We start from the raw sequence: 7,073 nt of genomic DNA, 5'->3' as shown, positions 1-7,073 counted from the left end.
TGTGAAAAATAAACCGAGAAAACGATTTGACTTCAAGCGGCATAGAAAAATGTGTAGATCAGCAAAGATCGTGTCCAGGTTTCAGATGCTGGATGAAATTTCAATCAGTGGGAGTATTGTGCGGGCAGTGTCCTAATTTGATGTAATCTGGGTCTGGATTAGCGCCTCTGTGCGTTTGCGGGTGTCCGCTAAAAGCACATTTCTCTGAGGTCCCGTTAAAAGTCTATAGAAGGGAGTGTATGGATGCCGGTAATGGGGAGGTTCAGTCTCCGAAAAAAGCTCTCCCTTAGACGCGGCTGCAAATCCAGTTTTCTCGTTACGCTGGGGTGCAGCGGGGTACAATATTTTATCGGAGACAACGTGATATATTCGGGTTTATGTTTCCCCCGCTTCTGTACTTAGGGGTGATTTTATCAGCAGCAGAGATGATGCGGCTGATGCCTGTGCTGTGGGAGCGTACCAGTGTGACCTTACGTGCATTAGGGTCTAAACAGAGGATCCTGTTATTTCCGCTGAGAGGCATCTAATAATTTTAGCTATGGATTTTAATTCTTTGAAAATAAACATTTTGCAAATAGTGGAATCACTGCTTCCTAGAGCTACAGAAAATCTCTGCTCTCTGTAAAATAACACACACAGTGGTGCAATATGGCAAAGAATTAATTAATTTGATAGGTAATTATTTTATATTTTTGTAGATAGAAATGAGTTTGGGAAGGAAAACAGAATGTCGGGTTAATAAAACATGTCTTCGAAATCGAAATAAAGCTTTAAGGCTTTGCCCGCTGGAGAAAGAAAAAATGAGAAAGAGTAAAGCCAAGATGGGGAATATTTAAAGAGGCAGTATGAAAACAGGATGGGGTTTACGTGATTAATAAAAGGTCATATTGCACAGAGGAGGCAGAATTCGATCGGGGAAAGTAAATGAAGAGCTGACACGGTGAGAAAGGCCCTTTGAGAGAGTGGGGTCTGTGAAAACTCATGCACATTTCAGTGAGGATCACTTATATATGGATGAATTAAGAGATGGCGAGTGGCTGAAGCCACTTAAGATGGCTAGAAACAAAAATCTTGTAGTAAGAAAAGAATTCTGCAGGTCAATCTGGCATTAAGGATGCACACAGCTCAAAGCCCCTATGATGGGACGTGTGTAATGCAACCTGAAACCCTGAACATGTTAAGACTCATTTTATCAGACCGTACTTGCCTTAGTACTGATGTTTGGTAAATTAGCCCAAATCCTTCCAATTTTCCACGCACAAAAAAAAGTTCCCGATAGAGGAATATGCCGAAACTGACGTGACTAATCCTTGGTTTTAAACAGATTAGTTATGATTCACTAGCATTAGGTTTCATGGGACATATCTCAGGGTTGGCTGTTCCTGGGGTACCCGCATGGGTCTCAGGGCATAAATAAAAAGACAGTTCGGTTCCGGCAGATTTTATCCATGAAACTTCCCCTGGCTACACTCACACTGAGGCCAGGATGTGGCAGGCAAACTGCACGGCAGATGCTCTATAGCTTGGACAATTTGGGAAGAACGGCACTCTCTCATATAGGAACACACACATACCTATATGTACATACACACCCATATACATCTAGGTATGTGTATATGTAAAATATATATATGCAGTGTTTGACTTAAAAATATAGTATTACCAAATTACACAATGCATTCAGCATTTGCGGCCCCTAAAATGTAAATGGAGTCAGTCCTTTAGATAACAGGGTGCTGAATATTTACATGTGCTAGGGCAGAGGGTTTTTTCTGCTGTATTTTATTGTGTGAGCATTCATGGACACGGTGCTGTGCTGAGGAGAGCCATGAGAGAAATAGCTCATTTGAGACAGAAGACAGTTCTGTCCTTCCTGACAAGGTGCAGCTCATCACTCTGACGGGGAAATACTGATGGATGCGATGAGAGAGCATCCCGATAGACTACTGCATATGCGGCACAAATTCTGCCACTTTTCTGGGAACAGGTAGCAAGATTATAGGACGAAGAGCCTTTCCTATGAATAGGAGACCGTATGCCAAACTTGCTGGTTGAACACCTTCCATCTGCGAGCCCTTCCAGGCTCTTGGGGGTAATCAGGACTCTCATCTACAAGGCTGAGTGGCTGCATTTTCCTTTGGATAATATAAGCCATTTTGGAGACACTCGACGTGATCTACACGAGAAAAGTCGCCCGCTTGGCATATTTTTGTGAGCTACCCCGGAGAAAGCTCCTTTGCCTCTTCTCCCCAGACCCGGTGCAGCATTCGGGCCTAACCAATGTCTCAATGTGTTTGAGGGGGGCTGCTGCAGCCCCGGAACCAAAAGCCTTGGGAGTGCCCCTGCCTGCCCAGCCGTGTTTGTGTAAGGCACTGGAGCTCCTGTTACCAGACCCGGAAACAAAATCTCTTGCCTTCTTTAGGAGAAACAAATGCAGCCCAGTATGAGCAAGCAGGCTTTTGCCTTGAACAAACCCTCACTTGAGCATGACAAATAATGTAGGGGGGTGGTGATGAAAACACTGGGCACTGGCCCTAACTGCAGATTTCTTTAACTTCTGCTTAGTGAATCAAAACGCTGAGGCTCAGGCAGCCAAGAAAAATATACTGAAGGGAACTTTCAGTGCTTCAGTACACAAGGAAAAGGTGAGGGTTTTGTCTGAAGGAGAGTAGCTCTGGGATTTGGAAAAAATACATAAACCTCGGAGCTGGGCTGTGGGATAACCTTCTTCCTATTTTACTGCGGGGAGCGGTGCTCAAAGCTTCCCCTCCGTGCATCGAGGAGGCGCCTCCTTGCTCAGGAAGAAGGTCCATCTCCTTACTATTCAAATAAACTGGAGGAGGGGATCGTTTATTAACGACTTTTTTTTTTTCCTTTATTTTTTTTTTCCCCTGGTTTGGGTACCAACACTCCATCTTCAGGTCTAATATCAAATCCACCTTTATTCGGAGTTCCGTGTGCAGCTGGCCGGCAGACCACCTCCAGCCCAAGCCGTGTAGGGAAAAAAAGAACTACTTTTAAACACCACCACCCCCCCCCACCCAAAAAAAAAAAAAAAAAAACCCAAAAAGCCCACACGAAAAAAAAAAAACAAAACCAAAAAAAAAACAAAACCAAAAAAAAAACAAAACCAAAAAAAAAACAAAACCAAAAAAAAAACAAAACCAAAAAACCAACCCATCCAAACAACAATAAAACCAAAACACAAACAAACAAAACCAAGTCAGACACACCGAAACAAACTGGGACCTCACCATGGGTCTGGGACGGAGAGGGTGGTTTTAGTAGAAATAAGGTGGACGAACAGGTAAAATGTCAAATCAGCATACAGTGCTGGTAAGGAAAGGACTGTAGGAGAGAAGAAATCACTTGGAAAGATGAAAATCGCACATGTGCTTCTGATGACCCCATCAGATGCGAAGTCCTCCAGGAAATACATATTTGAAACAGCCAGGAAAAACAAACATGCCTTTTATAGACTTACTTGTCCCGCCATGAAAAATGCAAACCTCGGTATGGTGCGTGTGTACCCAGGGGGTGGGAGGGAGGAAGGAGGAATAGATTTTGTAAAGAATCCGTTGAAAGCTACCCTCATCAGGAATATTCATTTACTTTGCCCTACTCTCCAAGAATAGGCTGCAGCGTGAAAACCGAGGCAGCATTTGGAGCTAACGCGTGTGAGACGAACATCTGAGTCTGAAAAGTGACTGTCAGGAGCTCGTCTGGGTGTCAACCCAGGCAAGACTGACTGGCAACACGGAGGAAGGAAAAAAACAGGGTGTGTGAAGAGTTATAAAGAGGGGCTTTATCAAGTCTACAGTTTTCTGCAAAGTTGGACAAATTCCAATGAATGATATTGGAAGAGCGATATCTAGACGTGCAGGAGTTTTGGTCTGGGCAGAGATACTCTCAGCCGCGCCGTTCCAGAGCGATGTAGACTTGCTGGAGGTCGAGGGAGAGAGCAGGGAACTAGATCAGAGAGCACTTTAGCAGTAAAGGTTTCACCGTTCCGAACCCCGACCACCCTGTCCACGAAGCCGAACACGGCGCGGGCAGGCTCCGACGGGACATCTGATCCCGCTCCCTACTTTTCTTCCTTTTCTTTCCCACCTCCTCCGGAAGGTGAGCATCTGTTTTCCCCGCTGCGGGGCCCGGCTTTTGCGCGGCACTTTGGACATGCCGGCAGCAGGTGCCCCGGGGGAAGTGGCTCCCTCGGCAGCGGGTGGACCCACGCCGCGCGGGGACACTCTGTCCTTCACAAGGACCTGGCCCGCTCCTCTTCGCCGCCCGACGCCAAAGCCGGGAGACCGGAGAAGGGCACGGCCTCCCCTGGGCACAGGGGCTCCTGGAGCCGGTGAACGGGGCTCCCCGGTGCTGCAGGGCCACGGACGGCTGGGTTTCTCTCCGTTCCGTGACATACTCGGTAGCCACGAGCCCAATGCACCGCGCTCCGAGCGAGGCCACGGCTGGAGCTGGGGAAAGGAGGAGACATAGAAAAATTATGAACACTTTGGGACACCGTTCTTTAAGAGCGGGTCAAGCGCACACCCAACAAAAATATCAGCAACTGGAAAGTCAGGAGGAAACTTAGGAAACCTCCCTGATCCAAACGAAACCAGACGTGGGGCAGAGATGCGTTAGCAGCGCTGAGTGGGGCGCGGAACCGGGCGGCGCGGGCCCCACGGGTAGCCGCGGAGAGAGTGGGATGGCATTGGGGTTTGTCCTTGAGCAGATCACCTCACTGCTTGCCCCAATTAGTGGATGATCCCACTTCACTGGCACTTTTAGCAGAAACCAAGGCGGTCAGAGGGAAGAGGAGCCGCTGACTGACACGGGGCTCTGCTGCTGCTGCGGCTGTGTGCGGATCCGGCTCCGTCTCCCCGAGCGTGCCCAGAAAATTCTTTCTCCCCCATAGGTGCGGCAAATCCCCCCAGGTGTGCTGTCTCTACGGTATGGTTTCGGTGGGAGAAAAAGCCCCAGATCCCTTTTAGCTTAGAGGAGTCTTTTTCTTTTTTCTTTTTCGGGCGAGACTGGCATAGCCACAGCGACAGTGTTTCCTACAGTATCGGGTATTTGAGATCTAATGGCCCGTCTCCGACATGCCGTCCCCGTGAGGGATCTCCGTAGGTGGAGGGCAGCCAGTCGCCCTCCCGTAATTACCCTAAATCGAGTGTATTTATTACCTGGCCTAGTGTCAGTGGGAAGGGGCCACTCCTTCCTCCGCATAGCCCCGCTGGGGCACAACGGGAAGCTCTGTCCATGGGACGTAGCCTGCCCTTGATCCCCGCCACCCTACCCTTGATCCCCGTCACCCTGCGAGGGCACAGAATGTACCTGCGATCGGCCCCGAGGGTTGCGTGGCGGGGGGATCGCAGCCCCCCGTCAGTGCCCAGCCGCGCCCTGACTCCCCCTCCCCTGGGCCGGCGCTGCTTGAAGGGGCTCGCCGGAGCCGGGCAGCCCGGAGAGGCGCAGAGAGCGGCTGCGGCGGCAGAACGAGGGAAGGCTTAAGCCGGCTGCCTACCCTCTCGCCTGGCATGCGTTGCCATTTCGATGGTATCTGCTTTTGGAGTCATTTTATGGCTGGGGGAAATCTAATCCAGTGAAGAGAAAGGAAGAGAATACTGTTGGCATTGAATGAACTCCGTGTGGTAATTTTCGGGCAAATGTGCGAGTTTCCATGCCAAAGCGAAGTGTTTTCTTGTCGGGTCTGCTCATACTCTGAAGGGAGGCGAAGACATCATTTAAGAAATCCAGCTGGTTGCAAATCATACATTTAATCTCTCAGCTGGAATGATTTAATGGATCAGTATCGAGTAACAGCCCTGGAAAAGTAGCCTCCTAAAAAAAACAGAGATAAATCCTGATTGAATAATAGTAAATGAAAACCGTGGATTATAGTGACTGCAATACAGTATTTTCTTTGCAGTTCTCGAAAGATGCCCCCTCAGAGGGGCCAGTCGAGCCGACAAAGCCCCGCGTGCCGGTTTGATGTTGGCGGGGGCAGGTCCCGACCGCTGCCGTGGCCCCGCTTAACCCGCCTGGGTGCGGGTTCCCCACTCGCTCCTCAAGCCCTGGGCACCTCCCGAAACAGCTTGTGGGCTGCGCAAGCAGCAGGGACAAGCTCTAGCTCCGGCGCTCTGTGGCCGGGCGAACGCCGGCATGCCCGGGCCAGAGGTGGGTCTGAGGCAGGGGACATCGGCGGGGACATCGGCGAGGGCTGCTCCTGAGGGACCGTCAGCCCCGAGCCGCGGCGGCGGCCTTGCTGTAACCCACCCGTCTGCCTCCGGCCGGCCCAGGGGCCTCGCCGGCATTCTTTTTCCATCAGGGAAGACGTAGAAGGGGGAGAAGGAACTGTTAACGCCGGGAAAAGTGGAACTTTCCCTCGAAATGGGAAAACAAGAGAACAAACCCGTTGATCCTCTCTGTCATTTCGAGTGATGTGAGAGACAGGAGAGGGATCTGCGCCCTGAAGCGGCGTCAGGGTGACAAAGACGTGGGACAAAGGGGTTCCCCTGTCTCCCGCTCTGCCGCAGCCCGCTGCCGGTGGGACCATCGGGGGTCGGTGAAGCGGCGGGGTCCCCTCCGGCCACCGGGGCTCCGGAGGCTTTTTTAACCCTTCTGTTGCCGCAACTTTCAGAGCAATTCGGGCAAAGCCGTCGTCGAAGGCAGGACAGCGGCCGGGAGTGCGAAAGCACTTGACTCGCCTCCCCTGGCCGAGGAGAAGGTCATTACCGCGCCTAATTAAAAGCAGTTCCTCGGTGGGCGGGTGCCTCCCATTTGCACTAACCCGGGAGTTGGACGGGAGGGCCGTCCCCGGGCCCTCCCCAGCCCTTCCGTGTCACCGCTCGGACCTCGGGGTGGGGAGCTGCCAAGCGCGACCACGGCTTCTGACCCCAAAAGCCGCCCGAGGGACCATCCCGCACCTGGCTCTGCCCTGCGAGCTGGGCGACGGAAGGACAGCACACGCGTGGCCGCTGTCCGCACACCCGTGGGCGCTGCCCGAGCTACCCTTCTCGGTCCTGCGGCGGCCGAGGATTTCTTCTTTTATTATTTTTTCCCAAAAAACATTTTAT

The sequence above is a fragment of the Pyrgilauda ruficollis genome, unplaced genomic scaffold, assembly GCF_017590135.1.
Source record: "Pyrgilauda ruficollis isolate IOZ18807 unplaced genomic scaffold, ASM1759013v1 scaffold4, whole genome shotgun sequence".
Lineage (NCBI taxonomy): Eukaryota > Metazoa > Chordata > Aves > Passeriformes > Passeridae > Pyrgilauda > Pyrgilauda ruficollis.
Note: the sequence above shows the minus strand (reverse complement) of the source record.